This window comes from Mobula birostris, chromosome 19 (assembly GCF_030028105.1).
Source record: "Mobula birostris isolate sMobBir1 chromosome 19, sMobBir1.hap1, whole genome shotgun sequence".
Taxonomy (NCBI): Eukaryota; Metazoa; Chordata; class Chondrichthyes; order Myliobatiformes; family Myliobatidae; genus Mobula; species Mobula birostris.
Window position 1 is genome coordinate 31,349,551 of NC_092388.1, and position 18,000 is coordinate 31,367,550.

The following is an 18,000-nucleotide window of genomic DNA, read 5'->3' on the forward strand; positions in this document are numbered from 1 at the left end:
TAAAAGTCAAATTAAGTTCCTTTTCCCAATCCTGTTTAATCTTTGACAAAGGACGCTTCTCCCATTGTAATAATAAGTTATAAATTCTTCCAATGGAACCCTTAATCAAAGGATTCGTACTCATAATAGTATCTAACAGGTCAGACTCCAATATGTAAGGGAAATTACTTAAATATTTTTGTAAAATTTAACTGTGCTTTTTGGAATAGTTCCTCAAAATATTCATGGTATTTCTGTGTCTAACCAACATATCATTGCATTTGCTACATTGATAGCTGGGAGGGCCATTTTGTTGAAGTGGAAGGATACCTCAGCTCCCACTTTGTCACAATGGTTCTCTCAAGTGATACTATGTCTTAGTTTGGAGAAAATTAGAAGTCGAACCTTTGAACCTTTATTTGATTTTGAGAAAAGATGGGGTTCATTTGCTCGTTATTATCATTTGAGTTAATTGATATAGTTTTTCCATGATCTAATAGTAAATTCTTTTAGTATTATTTTCTTTTCTTGCTGGCAGTTTGATGTTTATTTTTAGAAGCTTTTTGTGTGACGCATGGCTCCGGGGTTTACCCTAATGGGTTCTCTTTTTTTTCTCACTTTTCTGCTCAGTAGGTATTTTTTTTGTTATCACAAAATTTTGTTTTCAATCTTTAAGATGATGGAGTTTTTTTGAGACATTGTAGGTGTTGTTACTTTGATGTACTCATGTTTTTTTTCCTATATATATATATATATACAAAATAAAAAAATTTGAAAAGAAAGAAAGAAAGATATAGAAAACAATAATAAAAAACACAATAAATATAAAGATAGCTTATATACACATAATGATTATATATACATAACACTTGGGACAGGAGTGTCTGTACATAAGGTGACTCTGAAGGAAATGATAAAACAGTAATGGTGCGAGGTGTGGTGGAGTGTGTTAGTGGATGGAGGGGTTTATCAGCCTTACTGCTTGGGGAAAGTATCTGTTTTTAAGCCTGATGGTTCTTGCATGAATGCTACGTGGCCTTCCCACTGATGGAAGAGCAACAAACAGCCCATGAGCAGGTTGGGTGTAGTCCTTCATGATACGATATTGCTGGCCTTTTTCCAGCACCTTTCTATATATGTGTAGGCCGGGGCTGGTGATTACTATCTCCTTTGTCTTGCTGACATTGAGGAAGAGGCATATCGGCGAACTTGACAATGTGATTACTCGGGTGTTTGGCCGTGTGAGTGGGGTGTACAGTAATGGGCTCAGCACACAGCCCGAGGGTGTACCTGTATTGAGGATGAAGGGGAGAGAGGAGCAGTGTGCATCCTGACTATTTGAGGTCTATTAGTTAGGAAGTAGCTGCACCGTGTTGCATTTAGACCAAGGAGTAGAAGTTTGTTCACAAAGGTTTCTGAGACAAATTGCTGAATGCTGAACTGAAATCCAGAAGCAGCATTCTGACATGAGTGTCCTTGTTTTCTAGGTGTTTCAGGGCCAGGTGTATGACAGATGCCATGGCATCTGCTGTGGAGCAGTACTGCCAGTGAGCATATTGGTGAGTGTCCAATGTGACACAAGTGGAGTTTATGAGATGTGCCATTACCAGCCGTTCAAAACACTTCAAGTTGATTGGTGTCAGTGTTACCAGGCAGTAGTTGTTAGTTCTGAAGGTGTACAGTTCTTTGGTGCCGGGAAGATGGTGGCTGATTTGAAAAGAGTGGGGACATCAGCCTGGATGAGTGAAGTGTTAAAGACGTCATTGAAGATGTCAGTGAGTCGGTGTATGCAATCCCTGAGCACTCCTGGGATGTTGTCTGGCCTGGCAGCCTTACAAGGATTGACGCCCTATGGAGTCCTTCTCACATGTGCTGTTGTTACAGACAGTAGCTGCTCACCTGGAAGTGGGTTGGGGAGGTAGCTTTTGTGGCCGGTGTTGTGTTACATGGCTGCATAAAACATCAGGGAGGGAGGCATCATTGGTATCGTCAATGCAGTTTTTCCTTGTGTAGTCAGCGATGCCCTTGATGTCCAGCCACATACCCTGGGGATCATTATCGGGCAGGCCTCTCTGAATTTTTTGTCATAGGTAGTCTTTGCACTCTTCATGCCAAAGATAAGATTTCTTCTGGCTCCTCTGGGAGCTGCTCTGTCTCCAGACTTGAAGACAGCATCCTAGGCTTTTAGTAGGGAGTGCACCTCTATGTCCAGCCAGGGCTTCTGTTTGGACCATGAGATGACAGATCTTGAGGTACCAACACCATCCATACAATTACAGATGTAGCTGGTGACAGATGAGGCACATTCCTAGAGTTCTGTGTCTTTTCCATTCAGGTGGCCTCCTTGAACATCTGCCAGTTATTCCATTCAAAACAGTCCTGAAGCATAGAGATTGCCTCATTAGGCCATACAGTGATGGTCTTTGTTGTAGCGTGGATGAAATCACTGGAGAGACAGAGTCACTGGTAGATAAAAAGCAGCTTCTTTATTCGACACAACAAGGTACAGCAGGTATCTACGTAACAAGACGCTTTCCGCAGAAAGGTCTGCTAGCTAAATGTGGGCTCGATATTTATATGCTAAACGCAAAGGCAATCACTACTTAAAAGTTATAGACAATACTTAGACAATGCTTCCTTTTGAAGCTACATACAAACATCACACCTTCGGATTTCATCCTTTCCTTCTGACGTCAACATGTCTGGGTTGGTATCCACAGTCTTTAGGAATGTAAATTAAGTCTACGATACATTTATTTGGCATTTCCCTTGCTAACATAGAAGACAATTAATATTTATAATGTATAGGTGATACTGCCATCGAAACTACAGCATCAGGTCAAACTACCAGAAGCATCTGGTATTCACACCTTTTACGAAGCCCATTGTGGTGGACTCAATCCACAGTTGTTTGTCAAACAGTTAAAATAGAAGTCTGGTGGCCAAAGTCTTTTAAGTGTTAACAAATCATCTACCCAAAAAGAAATCCACTCTAATAGTCCTCTTGACTGGTTTCTCCATTTTCAGCAGAGGTCAGTATGCTGGGATTAACATTATGGAGATGTGGTCTGAGGAGCCAAGATGAGGGCGTGGGATGGCTTTGTAAGTACTGCGTCTGTTTACATCAATATGATCAAATCTGCTTGTTCCTCTCGTGGTCCTGGTGACATGTTGGTGGAATTTGGGAAGAATGTCCTGTAGATTAACATGATTGAAGTCTCCTGCAATTATGAAGAGACTGTCAGATGCTTCTTTTGTAGAGGGCTGATGATACAGTGGAGTTCTTCCAGTGAGCCTTTGGTGCTCATGTTACAGCAGTGATGAGCACAGCAGTAAACTCCCTAAACAGGTAATGTGGCTGGTATTTAATTGTAAGGCATTCAGTTGCTATAGAACAGTGACTGCTAACTACAGCTGAGTCTGTGTGCCAACCTTGGTTAATGTGCACGTAGCATCCGTCTTCTTTGGAGATTAGATTAGATTATGAGAGCACTCAGTCCTCTTTTATTGTCATTTAATAATGCACGCATTAAGAAATGATACAATGTTCCTCCAGTATGATGTCACAGAGACACATGACAAACCAAGACTGAAAAACTGACAAAAACCACATAATTATAGCATATAGTTACAACAGGGCAATACCGTAATTTGATAAGGAACAGACCATGGGCACGGTAAAAAAAAAAGTCTCAGAATCTCTCAAAAGCCCCATCATCTCACGCAGACAGTAGAAGGAAGAAAACTCCCCCTGCCATGAACCTCCAGCACTGCAAACTTGCCGATGCAGCACCCTGGGAGCACCCGACCACAGCCGCTTCTTGAGTCTGTCCAAAAACCTCGAGCCTCCGACACTGAGCACCAAGCACTGTCTCTGCCAAGCGCTTCAACTCCGGCCCCGGCCGCCAAGCAATAGCCAAAGCCAAGGATTTGGGGCCTTCCCCTCCGCAGATTCTCGATCGCACAGTATCAGCGGCAGCGAAGCGGGCATTTCAGATGTTTCTCCAGATGTTCCTCCATGCTCTCACGTCTGTCTCCATCAAATCAGGATTGTGCATGGTACCTACTTAACAAATACCGATATCATTCCGGAGTGGCCGCGCGCGCTGCGTCGTGTCATCATCTTCTCCTCCCTGACAGAGAGTTCCTATCCATGTGGAACAGAGTCATTCCACGAGTTGAAACACCGAGTTGGGTATGTTATTGTTTAACCACATTTTGGTGAAAGCTAGAATGCAGCAGTTTCTCATCTTTCTCTCTGCGTTCATTCTCAGTCCATTTTATTTTCTAGTGAGCGGATGTTGGCCAGGAAGAGTGATGGTACCAGTAAACTGCTCAGTTAGCTCCCATCCTAGCTGCGGCCCAGATCTTTTCGCATTACTACTTCCTCTATGTCTTCCACTCCATTGGCTGAGCTATCTAGTTCAGGTCGCTGTCGCTAGGCTTGGTGTCTGCAGAATCCCTAGTCCACTGACTACCACTATTATCTCTACTGACAGTGGATTAAAAATAATTTTGTCTAGGAGTTCAGTGGTGTTGTATTTATAGAACTTTAGTTGACTGAGATTCCTGACTAGAAACGTTGAAGCATTATTTAAGAATTTATTGGGAGACAGAGAAGCTGCTGTGTTTCTACATGCTGCCATTTTAAAAAAAAACATTGACAATCTATAAAATTACTAGCAACACACATAAAAAATGCTGGTGAACGCAGCAGGCCAGGCAGCATTACTAGGCTGTTTTAAAAATGGCCTAGTTCACTAATTTCCTTTCAGACAGAAGGTCTGTTGTCCTTTCCTGATTTGAGTTATTGGTTACTCCAGATTCACAAGAATGTCATTGACTTTTAGCTATTGTCTGAACCGAGCAAGCAAGCCTTTCAGTTCAAGGTTGACTGGATTTGAGTGATAAATTTGGGCTTGTCAGTGGTGTCCACATCCAGGAGTGAAATATAAAAAAAGGAAGCATTTTATTCAGCAATTGAAGAAGCTTCTGCTATGCGTGGACAACTCTAATGGAACCTGATGATACATAACTTGAACCAAACCTCCTTCTACTACATGAGGTAACCAATGGGGCTTCTTTCCCCCTGGTCACATTCAGATCTAGTCTCAGTATGGAACCGATCAGTTATCTGAACAAAATCACATAGGGGGGAATTCACTGAATGGACAAGGTCCACCCTGGTTCCCTCCAAGCAACGTTTGACACAGAGGCTGAGTCCAGCTCAGGAAGGCATGGCTACAGCTCAGGGTTGACCAGAGAAGTCAGATAGGATGTCGTGATTTTTAAAACCAACAAAAATAATTATCAAATTAAACTTTGATGGAACTAGTACAGGTGAAGGATTTTTGAGAGAATGTTGAGGAGTGTGGGTTTTAATATCACCTTGAGATGGCGGATGGGTGTTAAGATGTATTAGTGGAGGGTTTATAAATAGCTAACATATATAAAAAAGTTGAAAGATATTATGTTGGCTTTGAAAAAAAAATGCTTGGTGTGAGGAGAATTTAAGTCGCCCAGCTCCATCCCGTGCATTATTTCTACTAGCATCAGTTTGATTTCTGCCAGATTGCACTGAGTCTTGTGCATAGTTCACACTGTGGCTTTCTTGTTCATTCATTTAGTATGAGAGTAGTTTGATAAAACCTATCATTTTCTCTTAAACATCCTGACATCAACCTTATTTCCCTAGCAGAAGAAATTTCACGTAAAAACCACATACCTGCATTGAAGATAACTATCTACACTTGACTCTTTTCTTCTTCTAAGAAACTATTCCACCTGAAAGTTAAAATTATTGACTTGTATCTTCCTTTCTAATTTTTTTTTCAATAGATACTGATTATTAAGGAGAGAAGATTGATTTCTCCAAATTTAAACCTGTATCACTTTTAACATTCAAGTGTAAAGCAACATCATTCAGCAATGCTAATCCAGATTTGTGCTACATGTCCTGTTCTGCTCCATAGTAAGATCAGCAAATGTAAAGAACTGTAATATATATCAAGAGTTAAGTTAATCCACTGAAAGAACTTTAATTTAATGTTAAACACATATTTATTTTATTGCGGATAAGCATTGTTATTAGTAAATTCCCATAATTATACAAGTACTTTCTCAGTATACAGTGTAAGCTAAAATTGCTCCACAACTTTAGCCCAGAAGACAGGGGATAAAACAGGAAATAGTGGAAACTTTCAGAAAATCAGACAGCATCTTTAGAAAGAAAGCTGAAACATCAATTGTTTCTCTTTCTACAGATGCTACTATCCCCCTTATGTCTCCAAAATGCTTTTTGGTTTTTATTCTAGATATCTATAATCTGGATTTTTTTTTATTTCCAAATGGCAGGGGATTCCCTAGAAAATATATTTGAGCTAAAAGTGGTAAACTTAAGCTGTGTGAAAGTTAATAAAAGTATAGGTAGCTTTATTGTTCACACATCTGCAGTAAAGTATGTACAATGTCATTTCCATAATTTTTGCATTCCTCTGAACTGTTTCTTTCATGAGCTTTCTTTGATGTCAGTCCAGTTATAATTCGCCTACACCATGATGAAATATCAGTGTTCTACTTACCAGCACAATCCAGGATTATGTTCAGCGAACTTGCTTTTGATGTAAACAAAATTATCTTGGTAGGATTCTATGGTTAAACCAGATGTTAACTCCACATACTACTTTAACTGGAACACAAAATATTCTGCAGATGCTGGGGTCAAAGCAACACGCACAACATACTGGAGGAACTCAGCAGGTCGGGCAGCATCTGTGGAAATGAACAGTCAACATTTCGGGCTGAGACCCTTCGTCAGGACTACTACTATAACTAGAGGTTCCTGTGTGTGTTGCATGATATAAGAGTTCCCTCTACATTTGAATTACAAGGAATTAGAAGTGCTAACCATATGTAATAAACATATTATAATCTTAGGTTTGCAGGCATTAAAATCTTCATGAAGAGAAACATTCACCAGAGCTACTGCTGCTTCCCTCTCACATTGCACCATGATATATATTAGATGAGGAAAAGCTCAATTTCACAGACTTCCCGAACATTGATCCTACATTTTCCAGACAGGCTGACCATAATCTTCTGTCACTCAGTAGTGGCAGCCGTTTGCCCCATTGATAAGTGATTTCTATCACACTTGGTGTAGTTATTAATCTTTATTTATGTCTATATGGATACTAATCTTGAAGGAAAGTGATCTTATTTGAGAGTGAATCTGAGGAGCGAAGCACTGTGATCCTATGATGCATGTTTTGTCCTTTTTATTTCTGTAACTCAGGGGCTGAATTTCCCTTTGAATATTGCACAGAGTTTCCAGGGTAGATCATTTCACAGTGATTTATGCCAATGATGTATCATTGAAAATCTAAAAATTCCCATGATCAACTCTTTGTTGGATTCAAGTATTTTCACAAGGACTAGCTGCATCATTATAAACTTTCTAAAACTTCTCAGCTGTATTTTTCTGTGACAATGTTGTATTCTGTTCTTCACTGAAAAATTCCTTTGGGATCTTAAGCTCTCCATAGCAGAGCTGCACTCCTTAAGTTCCTTCCCTATTTCCTGTGGTCTGCTGCTGAAATCCAGCTGTTCTCAGCACAAATGTCCACTCATGAAAAAGAGCACTTCAACTCATTAATCTTGCTTGGGGAATCTTTGTGCTCAATTGATGTTGAACTCACATGTGATTTAGGATGCCTGTGGTTTATGGTCTTATCAGATGTGAAAAATTGCATGTTGGTCTATTTATTCATGATCTTAATTGATGTTTTACTAATTATTCAGCAATCCAAAGTGTCTCTGTTTAACCACCCATTGTAAATATTAACTTGTTAGTACAGCTAAAAACAGTTATTAAAATATGCATCCATCCTCTTTGATGTGGCAATTGGGCAAAAGATGATAAAATAATCATTTTATACAATGAAGTATAAATTGTTTGCAAGCACAGCTGTCAAAATAAAGATCTCTCATATTGCCCAAAAGTACTTTGCAATCAATGGAATACTTTACCAAGTATAGTCAAAACAGCACACAGCAAACCCCTAGAAACAGCAATGTGATAATGAGCAAATATTCATTTTTTTGTGATGTAGAGTGCAAGACGGTACAATTGGAATAACTCTGCTGCTCTCCCTCAGATTAGTGCATGGAATTTTTTAATTTCCTTTTGAATGAGTAGATAGGGCCTTGACTCATCATCTTACCACTAATTCTTCTATGCTCTAGTGAAAACAGGTTATAAAAAATTTACTCGCAAAGCAAAGTTGTCGTCTCAGAAATCAGATTAGTGAATCTTTACTGCATTTCCTAGATGTTTCTTTCAGAATTAAGGTTCAAGGCCAAGGTACATTTATTAACATTGCATGTATGCAGTGGGGACGACACTGAAATTTTTCTTCTCCAGAACAGCCATGAAACAATGAAAAACCATGGAAGCCATTCAAAGAAAAGCATCAACCCCAATCCCACACCAAACCCCTCTCTCGTGCACAAAAAACTAAATTGTGCAGACAATTTGTGATCAAATAAAGCCATTAGATAAATAGGTACATAATTTTTGATCCCAACAGGAAATTAGTGTCACAGTAACATTACAATGCACAGATATACAAGTAAACAAATATCAGAAGAGAAGTAAGAAAGAATAAAAAATACGCTAACTCAAACAGTCTAACAGGAGGGAGGGTCATCACTTACTCATCTATAGGTTGACTCATTATAGACCATAATAGCCAAGGGTAAGGATGATCTCATACTATATAGCACTCTTTGGAGCAGCGTGGTTGTCTTAGTCTATTACTAAAAGTACTCCTCTGTTCAGCCATGGTGGCATGCAGAGAGTGAGAAACATTGTCCAGATTAGATAAGAAGACCAAAATTGAACATAAAACATGGTTCACATAGACCCTGTATGTCTTTAGTAAGACAATTTTACCCTTTTACTCAATTTACTCGAATTTGTATTCTAAAATTCCAAGAGGCATAAAAGTACATTTTAGCCTCCATCTATCAGTCATCCAAGCTTAATTATCTGTTTTATCTTTTGTGGAAATAGAATTCACTAATGTACTCTCAGCTTAAAAGTCTTATTTATTTCTGTCTTTTTCAAAAACATTTCATACTGTAAAGTAGTACTTCATGAAACAATACGTTCCCTCTCAGCTAACTGGCCATAAGACAAAGGAGCAGAAGGTGGCCATTCAGCCCATCAAGTCTGCTCCGCCATTTTATCATGAGCTGATCCATTCTCCCATTTAGTCTCACTCCCCTGCATTCTCACCATAACCTTTAATGCCCTGGCTACTCAGATACCTATCAATCTCGGCCTTAAATACACCCAATGACTTGGCCTCCACTGCCACCCGTGGCAACAATTTCCATAGATTCACCACCCTCTGGCTAAAAAAATTTCTTCGCATCTCTGTTCTGAACGGGCGCCCTTCAATCCTTAAGTCATGCAAATCATGACCTCTGAATAACACATCATCCTTTCTTCCTCCTGGTATTATTTAAAATAGCTTTACACCTGAAAATGAATTATAGTTCAGAAATTTTATCAAGAGCTGTCTTCAGTGTTTTCTGATTTTATTATTTTTTTTAATTAAATACTGTCTTGTTCTTCATGGATTTGTTTTCAGATTTATTTGAATGAACATATTTCCTGTAAATGTAAAACTTGAGGGCCTCAATAAGACACAGCTAGTTCTCTGCATAGGAAATTAGCACTCTACATAATGGTGCAGATTTTGTAAATCACCAAGATTGCAAGTAAAGGAAAATGAAAGAAAAACAGAACATATCAAAAAAATTAAAAAAACAGAAAATACTGGAAATGCTCACCAGTTTACCCTGATTTCAACCTATCAGGCATGCACACATCCCCACCTTCCCTGCAGTTAAATAAACTGCTTTTGTCTCCCTTACAGTTCTTTAAGGTTAACTCTGCTTCTCTTCCAACAAATGCAGCCTGACCCATCTGAGTATTTCCAACATTTTCTATTTTTATTTTGCTAAAGTCACAAACTGTGATCTGGCACAGTATCCCAGTGAGGAGGTCCCAGATTTACACTGCCTCAGAACCCCTGAACCACCTTACATTGTTTGGGAAGATAGTGACTATAGAAGCAGAAAATGAGAAAAATCCCAGCTCACTTGTGGTTGCACCATTCTGATGATGGTCGACGTATGAATTCCTGTCATAAATAATCTTTTAGCATTGGGAAAATTAAACTAAAACCATGGTGAATTCCACACATATAGTGTACAACTTTGAAAAATTGCTTCCATAAAAACAGAGTAGATCTATTGATCTGTGGCATTTAGTCAAAATTCAAAAGTTCAAAGCTCAAATTCAATTTATTATCAAAGAACATACATGTTACCATATACAACTCTGAGATTAATTTTCTTGCGGGCATGCACAGTAAATCCAAGAGACGTGATAGAACCAATGAAAAAATGCACCCACCGGGATGGACAAAACAACAAACTGTGCAAATACAAAAGAAAAAAAAACTAACCATAAATAAATAAGCAATAAATATCGAGAGCATGAGATAAAGAGTCCCTGAATGTGAGTCCACGTGTTGTGGGAACATTTTAATGATGGGACGAGTGAAGTTTTGTGAGGTTATCCCCGCTGGTTTAAGAGCCTGGTGGTTGAGGGGTAATAACTATTCCTGAACCTGGTGATGTGGGTTCTGAGGCTCGTGTACCTTCTTCCTGATGGCAGCAGTGAGAAGAGAGCATGGCCTGGGTGGTGGAGCTCCTTGATGATGGATGCTGCTTTCCTGTGACAGCGCTCTATGCCATACACAAAGACAAGGAGGTTACACAGTCACATGGATTTGCTTCAACTATCACTAACATTAATCAAGGTTATTTTCAAAAAATGAAGAATTCAGTCCTATATTTCCATTTGAAGTATTGAGTTCTGGTCAGAGGTAGACATACTACTATAGAGCTCTGGTCATGAAAATGTTCAAAATAGAAAACGAAACATTCTTGGTGAGGTTTAAACTGAAGAACAGAAAAGTAACTTAATGTTGGAGGAACAACAAAAATATGCATGGGTATCATATGAAAGTCAAAAAATAATAATAATTGCAGATTCTGGAAATCTGAAACAAAAATAGTAAATGTTGGAAAACTCCAGAAGTTTAGTCAGCGTTTATTGAAAGAGAAATGGTCACGGTCAAGTATTCATGACTCTGTTATCAATTTCTCTAAATGTAGAACTTAACGCTTTAGAATGAAAATGGATGCTGGGAGAGATGAATCCTTGTGATTAAAGTCACGGAGAGTCACAGAGTCGTAAATCATGGCCATAGGCCTTTTGACCCAAGTAGACTCTCTGGACTGCATTTTGGGAAATCTGATCACCTGGCTGTCCTCTTCCTACCTGCATACAGGCAGAGGCAACAGAGGTAAAAACAACAAAGAGGTGGTCACAAGCTGCAGAGGGATGGCTACGAGATTGCTTCGAGTTGGTGGACCGACCCATGATAAAGGACTCATCAGAGGACCTGAATGAATAGGCCACAGCTGCCGTGGACTTTATAAAGACACTCATGGATGAATGTTTCCCCACAAAACAATTCACAATCTTCCCCAACCAGAAGCCCTGTAACCTGCTGAGGGCAAGATCAATGGCATTCAGGAATGACAGCCCAGGAAAGTACAAAAGGTTCAAGTGAGGTCTCATGAAAGCCATTTCACATGAAAATGGAAATTCCAGACCGAATATAAGTCACATAAGGATACTCAACTACTGTGGCAGGGCTTGAATTCCATTGTCTCCCACAAAACAAAACCCAAGAAACATAATGACAACAAGGTGTCACTCCCAGTTGAGCTCAATGCCTTTTATGTTCGCTTTAACCGACAGGACCTGGAGGCAACTTCACAGACGTGAGGGCATCCGTCACGGGGGTGAACCTGTGGAAAGCATCTGCCCCAGAGGGTGTATCTGGCTGAGTACTGAGGATCTGTACTGATCAACTGGCTGGAATGCTCACTGACATCTTCACCCTCTCGCTTCAGGCGTCTGAGATACCCAGCTGCTTCCAGCAGGCTTCAATTACGCCGGTGCCCAAGAAAATGTGACTAACTGCCTCAATAACCGCCATCCTATAGCACTTCATCTACCCTGATGAAGTGCTTTGAGAATATAGTCATGGGGTATATCAACTCCTGCCTGGGGAGTGACTTGGATCCACTCCAATTTGTCTCCCACCACAGCTGGTCAACAGCAAATGGCATTTCATAGGCTCTTCGTTCTGCTCCAGAATACCGGGACAATGAAGATGCATACATCAGAATGCTCTTCATTGACTGCATTTCAGCATTTAACACTGTCGTCCCCTTGAAACACATCACTAAGTTCCAAGTCCTGAGCTTGAGTACCTCCCCATGCAACTGGATGCTCAATTTTCTCACTTGCAGACCCCAGTCAGTACAGATTGGTAGCAACATCTCCCCCACAATCACCATCACCACAAGGCTATCTGCCTAGCCCTCTGCTCTACCTGCTTCACACCTATGACTGTGTGGCTAAGTACAACTGCAAAGTCATATTTAAGTTTGCTGATGACACCACTGTTAATGGCCAAATCAAAGGTGCTGGCAAATCAGCATACAGGAGGGAGATTGAAAATTTGGTTGAATGATGCTCCAACAACACCCTCCCACTTAGCATCCCAAGGAGCTGATAATTGACTAGAGGAAGAATAAACCGAAGGTCCATGAGCCAGCCCTCATTTGGGCCTCAGAGGGGAGAGGGTCAATTACTTTGAAGTAATTGGCATTATCATATCAGAGGATTTGTTCTGGGGCCAGTACATAAGTGCCATCACAAAGAAGGCATGACAACACCTCTACTTTCTTAGAAGTCTATGCAGATTTAGCATGTCAGCTAGAACTTTGATAAAACTTTTATAGGTGCACAATAGAGAGTCACCTGATTGGTTGCATCACAGCCTGGTATGGAAACACTAATGCCCATGAAGGAAAGGCCTACATAATACGGTGGTTATAGCCTAGTCCATAATAGGCAAAGACCTCCCCACCATTAAGCACATTTACAAGGAGCTCTGCCACAGGAAAACAACATCCATCATCAAGGACACCCTCCATCCATGCCATGCTCTCTTCTTGCTGCTGCCATTGGGAAGAGAGTACAAGAGCTTTAGGTCCAACATCAGCAGGTTCAGGAACAGCATTACCCTACAACAATCAGTCTTCTAGACCTACGTAGATAACTTTACTCACCTCTACTCTGCACTGATTCCACAATTTATGGATTAAATTTCTAGAACTCTACAATTCATGTTCTCGTTACTTACTGAATTGTTCATTTGTTATTATTATTATTATGTTTTGCATCGTTTGTCTTCTTTTGCACATTGGTTGTTTACCAATATTTGAGTATAGCTTTTCATTAACTCTATTGTATTACATTTTTCTACTGTGAATGCCTGCAAGAATATGCATCTCAAGGTATTATAAGGTGACATATACAGTACGTAATTTCATAATAAATTTACTTTGCATTTTAAACTTTGAACTTTGATGGAAAATCGCCTTGGTAGTAAATCAAACGCAAAGATCAAGACTTGTTGTTATTATTATGTTCTGAGGAAGGATTTGAAACCTGCTGTTTACAGATTTAGTCCAAGAAACCGTACTCTTTCTACAGTTCTTTCATTAACATGTTACTTTGAGTTAACTCTTTCTCAGCCTAATTTATAGCCTTACAATTTGGAAATAGAAAAAAGATACACACAAACTAAAGGTCACTCCTAATGGAGAGATCAGTTGAGAAGTTCATTTTCACTAGAACCTTTCAATCTATTTAAAGATGCTAATAGTTCAGGTAGTAAAAAGGCATAAGAAGAAACTGTACCTTACTTAACTTGATCTACAAAACAATTTGATGCAGTAAAATCAAAACAACGGTCAATAGAAGTTGGTATACAAGTTTGCACCACCGAATAGTTTTATTGTGAACATTTATATTTATACCTGGTGTGAATTTATTGATGCATCCTTATTTTTCATAAATTTAGTGCGAGTCAGAATTTCTTCATATGGTAAAATATTATGAAGACATTCAGGTTGTTCCCACTCTCAGCTTTCATCATTTTATACCACCTTCAACACAGCTAAGAGATTGCAAGCTATCTCTGAATATTTGTTTATTGCCATCACATTTACCATGGTACAGTGAAAACATTGCTCCGCATGCCACCAATACAGGCCATTCCATCACTTCATTGCATTGAAGTAGTATATTGGAAAACAGTAACAGAATTCAGAATAAAGTGTTAAAGTGACAGAGAAAGTGCAGTACAGGCAGAAAATAAGGCAGAAGCTGCAAGGCATCAGACTCCAAGACCGTACAGAGGCTAGGAAAAACCACGAATATGGTCACTGGTGTCTCTTTTCCCCTTATTTAAACATACGAAGGGTCTCAAGCATAGCTGAGGATCCCTACCACCCATCTCACAATCTCTTTGAGCACCATCATCAGGAAGGACGTACAAAAGCATCAGGACTAAGACTGCCAGACTGGGTAACAGTTTTTTTTTTCCCTCATGCTGTGAGACTAATGAATACCCTGCCACCACCAAGGTCTCATCAGCAGGACAGAGAGCTGCTTACTGTTTACTGTTTACTATTTACCCGTACCATGGACAACATGCATTTTGAATCATACTCTATCAACTTAATTGTGGTAGTATTTTGTTTTATGTGCTCTATAGCTCTGAATATGAAAAAAGCATTTCAGGATGTATATTGTATACATTTGTCTGCTATTAAATTGGACTTTTGAACCTTTGAACACTGTGGTCTGGAGGAACTTTGTTTCATTTCGTTGGATATACAGTATAGGATGGCATCCGATAGTCTCGTGAGACCATGGATCTGCGTCTGGAAAGTGTTGCTTCAGTCTCTCCAGGGTGCAGGCCTGGGCAAGGTTGTACAGTAGACCATTAGTTGCCCTAGCAGCAAGTCTCCCCTCTCCATGCCACCAATGTTGTCCAAGGGAAGGGCGAGGGCGGGTACAGCTTGGCACCAGTGACGTCGCAGGAGTTGCCAGAACGAGGTTGAGGGCAACGTTGGACTGCCTTAGGGACTCCAGCTCCAGATTTGTCCTCTGGGTTTACTCCCGAAACCTTTCCCATGAGTGGGTATGGACGCAGGGCAGCGGAGGTTTGAAGTCAGAGTTTTTCCTCTCTTAGGTGGACTGCCTTCCCAGGCTGACGAGCTCCACCCACCTGAAGCATTGGTTTTAAGGTGCCAGGACCTGCCTTCGCCCCTTCTCCTGTCAGTAGAAACAGTTCCGCCGGCTTAGAGGCTAAACCACACGAGAAGGCCAGGAGCTGGACTTGGTTGACAGAGGCTATTTGAGGTGCATGCCATGAGGAGCACTTTTAGGTAGTGGGAGCTTGTCCGCACTACCACTCCTCAGCTTAACAACCTTGGAACCCCACTGTATATGGGGAGAGAGAGAAGGAGAGAGAGATGTACAGACAGATGACAACAATCTTAAACTTGAAGTTGAGGAGCAAGGCCGTGCTGAAGTAGATTGTAAAGTTAACAGTTCATCTTATTGTGCAAGGGGACCATTCACTTGTGTTATAAAAATTGGACAGCACTCTTCAGTTTACAATATGTCTTGCTTGGAAAATTCAATATTACCTCACAGCCACTGGTGCAATGTCATCACTGGAATTTTATAGTCAATTAGCAAGAAATTCTAATGTGCAGAGATATGTTTTAAAGTATTGTCCATTTCCTTTCAGGGTCATGAAAATATAATATTATCATATGTAATATAGTGGAAAGCATTATATATTTAAAACTCATTAAGTGCAGGGATTAAGCCTATTTGTCTCTGGTAATCATGCATGACTTAATGAGTTGGCTACCAGTGACTAGTGGTTCTCCTCAGGGATCAGTGTGGGAACCTTTACCTTTAGTATTTGTTTGGCAGTGATTTGGATAATGGAATTGATGGCTTTGTGGCAAAGTTTGCGGATGATATGAAGATATGTGGAGGGGTAGGTAGTGCTGAGGAAGCAATGCAATTGCAATGGACTAGACAAATTGGAAGAATGGGCAATGAAGTGGCAGATCGAATACAGTGTTGGGAAATGTATGACAATGCATTTCGGTAAAAGGAACAATAGTGCAGATGTATCTAAATGGGGAGAAAATTCAAACATCAGAGGTGCAGAGGGATTTAGGAGTCCTCATGCAAGACTCCCGTAAGGTTAGTTTACAGGTTAAGTCTGTGGTAAAGAAGGCAAATGCAATGTTGACGTTTATTTGAAGGGGAATAGAATATAAAAGCAAAGAGCTAATGCTGAGCCTTTATAAGACACTAGTTTGGCTCCAGTTAAGAGTATTGTCAACAGTTTTGGACCCCATATCTCAGAAAAGATGTGTTGTCATTGGAGAGAGTCCAGAGCAAATTCCAGGCTAACATATGAGGAGTGGTTGGCAGCTTTGGGCATGTATTCATTGGGATTTAGAAGAATGCGCGGAGATTTCATTGAAACCTACTGAATGTTGAAAGTACTATACAATGTGGATGTGGAGAGGATGTTTCCAGTGGTAGGTGTATCCAGAACTAGAGGGCACAGCCTCAAAATTGAGGGGCAACCTTTTTGAACAGAGGTAAGGAGGATTTTTTAGCCAAAGAGTAGTGCATCTGTGGAATGCTCTGCCGCAGACAGTGGTAGAGTCCAAGTCCATCGGTATATTTACGGAAGAAGTAGAGAGTTTCCTGATTGGTCAGGACATCAAAGGATATGGTGAGAAGGCAGGTGAATGGGATTGAATGGGATCCAGGATCAGCCATGATGGAATGGCAGAACAGACTCTATGGCCTAATTCAGCTCCTATGTCTTACGGTCTTCTGGTCTTATGGTCATAACAGACATCCCACCTCTCCCGGAAGTTCCAGGAGTCTCCCGCATATCGATAGTGGCTCCCTGATGCCCAGAAATTATATACAATATCCCGGAAATAGATTTTTTTGAGAAAGAGAGGGAGAGGGAGAGCAAGCATCCTGATTGGTCTCTCTTCGTGCTAAGAGTGGTCCCCATCCACCAAGCCACAAGGAAACAATATGATTTAGCGATATGAGTCAGCAGCACCTTTCCTCATTCCCTGTCACGCCCACTGTTGAGCTTGAACACACGCGAGGTCATTACCTGCACGTCATCCATGTCAGCGCAGGAAGAAAATCAACTCCTCAAGCTTACAAATGACAGTGGGCTGAAAAGTGTGTTTGACAAAACATCTCTGCTGGCCTTCTGAATCAAAGTCAAGGCTAAATTCCCTGAGATAGCCATGTAAGCACTGAAAACGCTGCTTCCATTTCCAACATCATATCGCTGCGAAGCAGAGTTTTCTGCAATGAATGCAATGAAAACTAAATTGCGGAATAGACTGGACATAAGGAACCCCCTTCGAGTATCGTTGTCTCCCATCACCCCTCGACGGGACCGTGTTGTTGCAGGAAAACAAGCCCAGGGCTCCCACTGATTCAGGGATATTGGTGTGTTGCAATGATTTTATATGTTCATACAGGGAAAATATATGCTGTGTGTTTACTTAAAATGTTATGATGCTATTAACTTATAATTGACTTATCACCTATATCCCGGTCGTGATTAACATCCTCCACCCTCCGCTCGGCCTGTCCGCAATAATGTTGTCAATATTAAACCGGTCTGTGGTGCAAAAATGGTTGGGGACCCCTGCTAAGTAGACCTATCAGTTTTCTCTGTGAGCGGGCTTTACAGTCAACCTCAAAAATAATGACAGTGCTACTCACTGCACTGTTTGCAACAGTGACTTTTCTATTGCCCATGGTGGGTTAAAATATAAAAGACATGTTGAGGTGAGTTTAACAGGTGTCATTCATTCATTCATTAGCATAGCTAACATTATTTAAACTAGCTGGCTGGCTGCTAAGGAGCTGTGCTATTG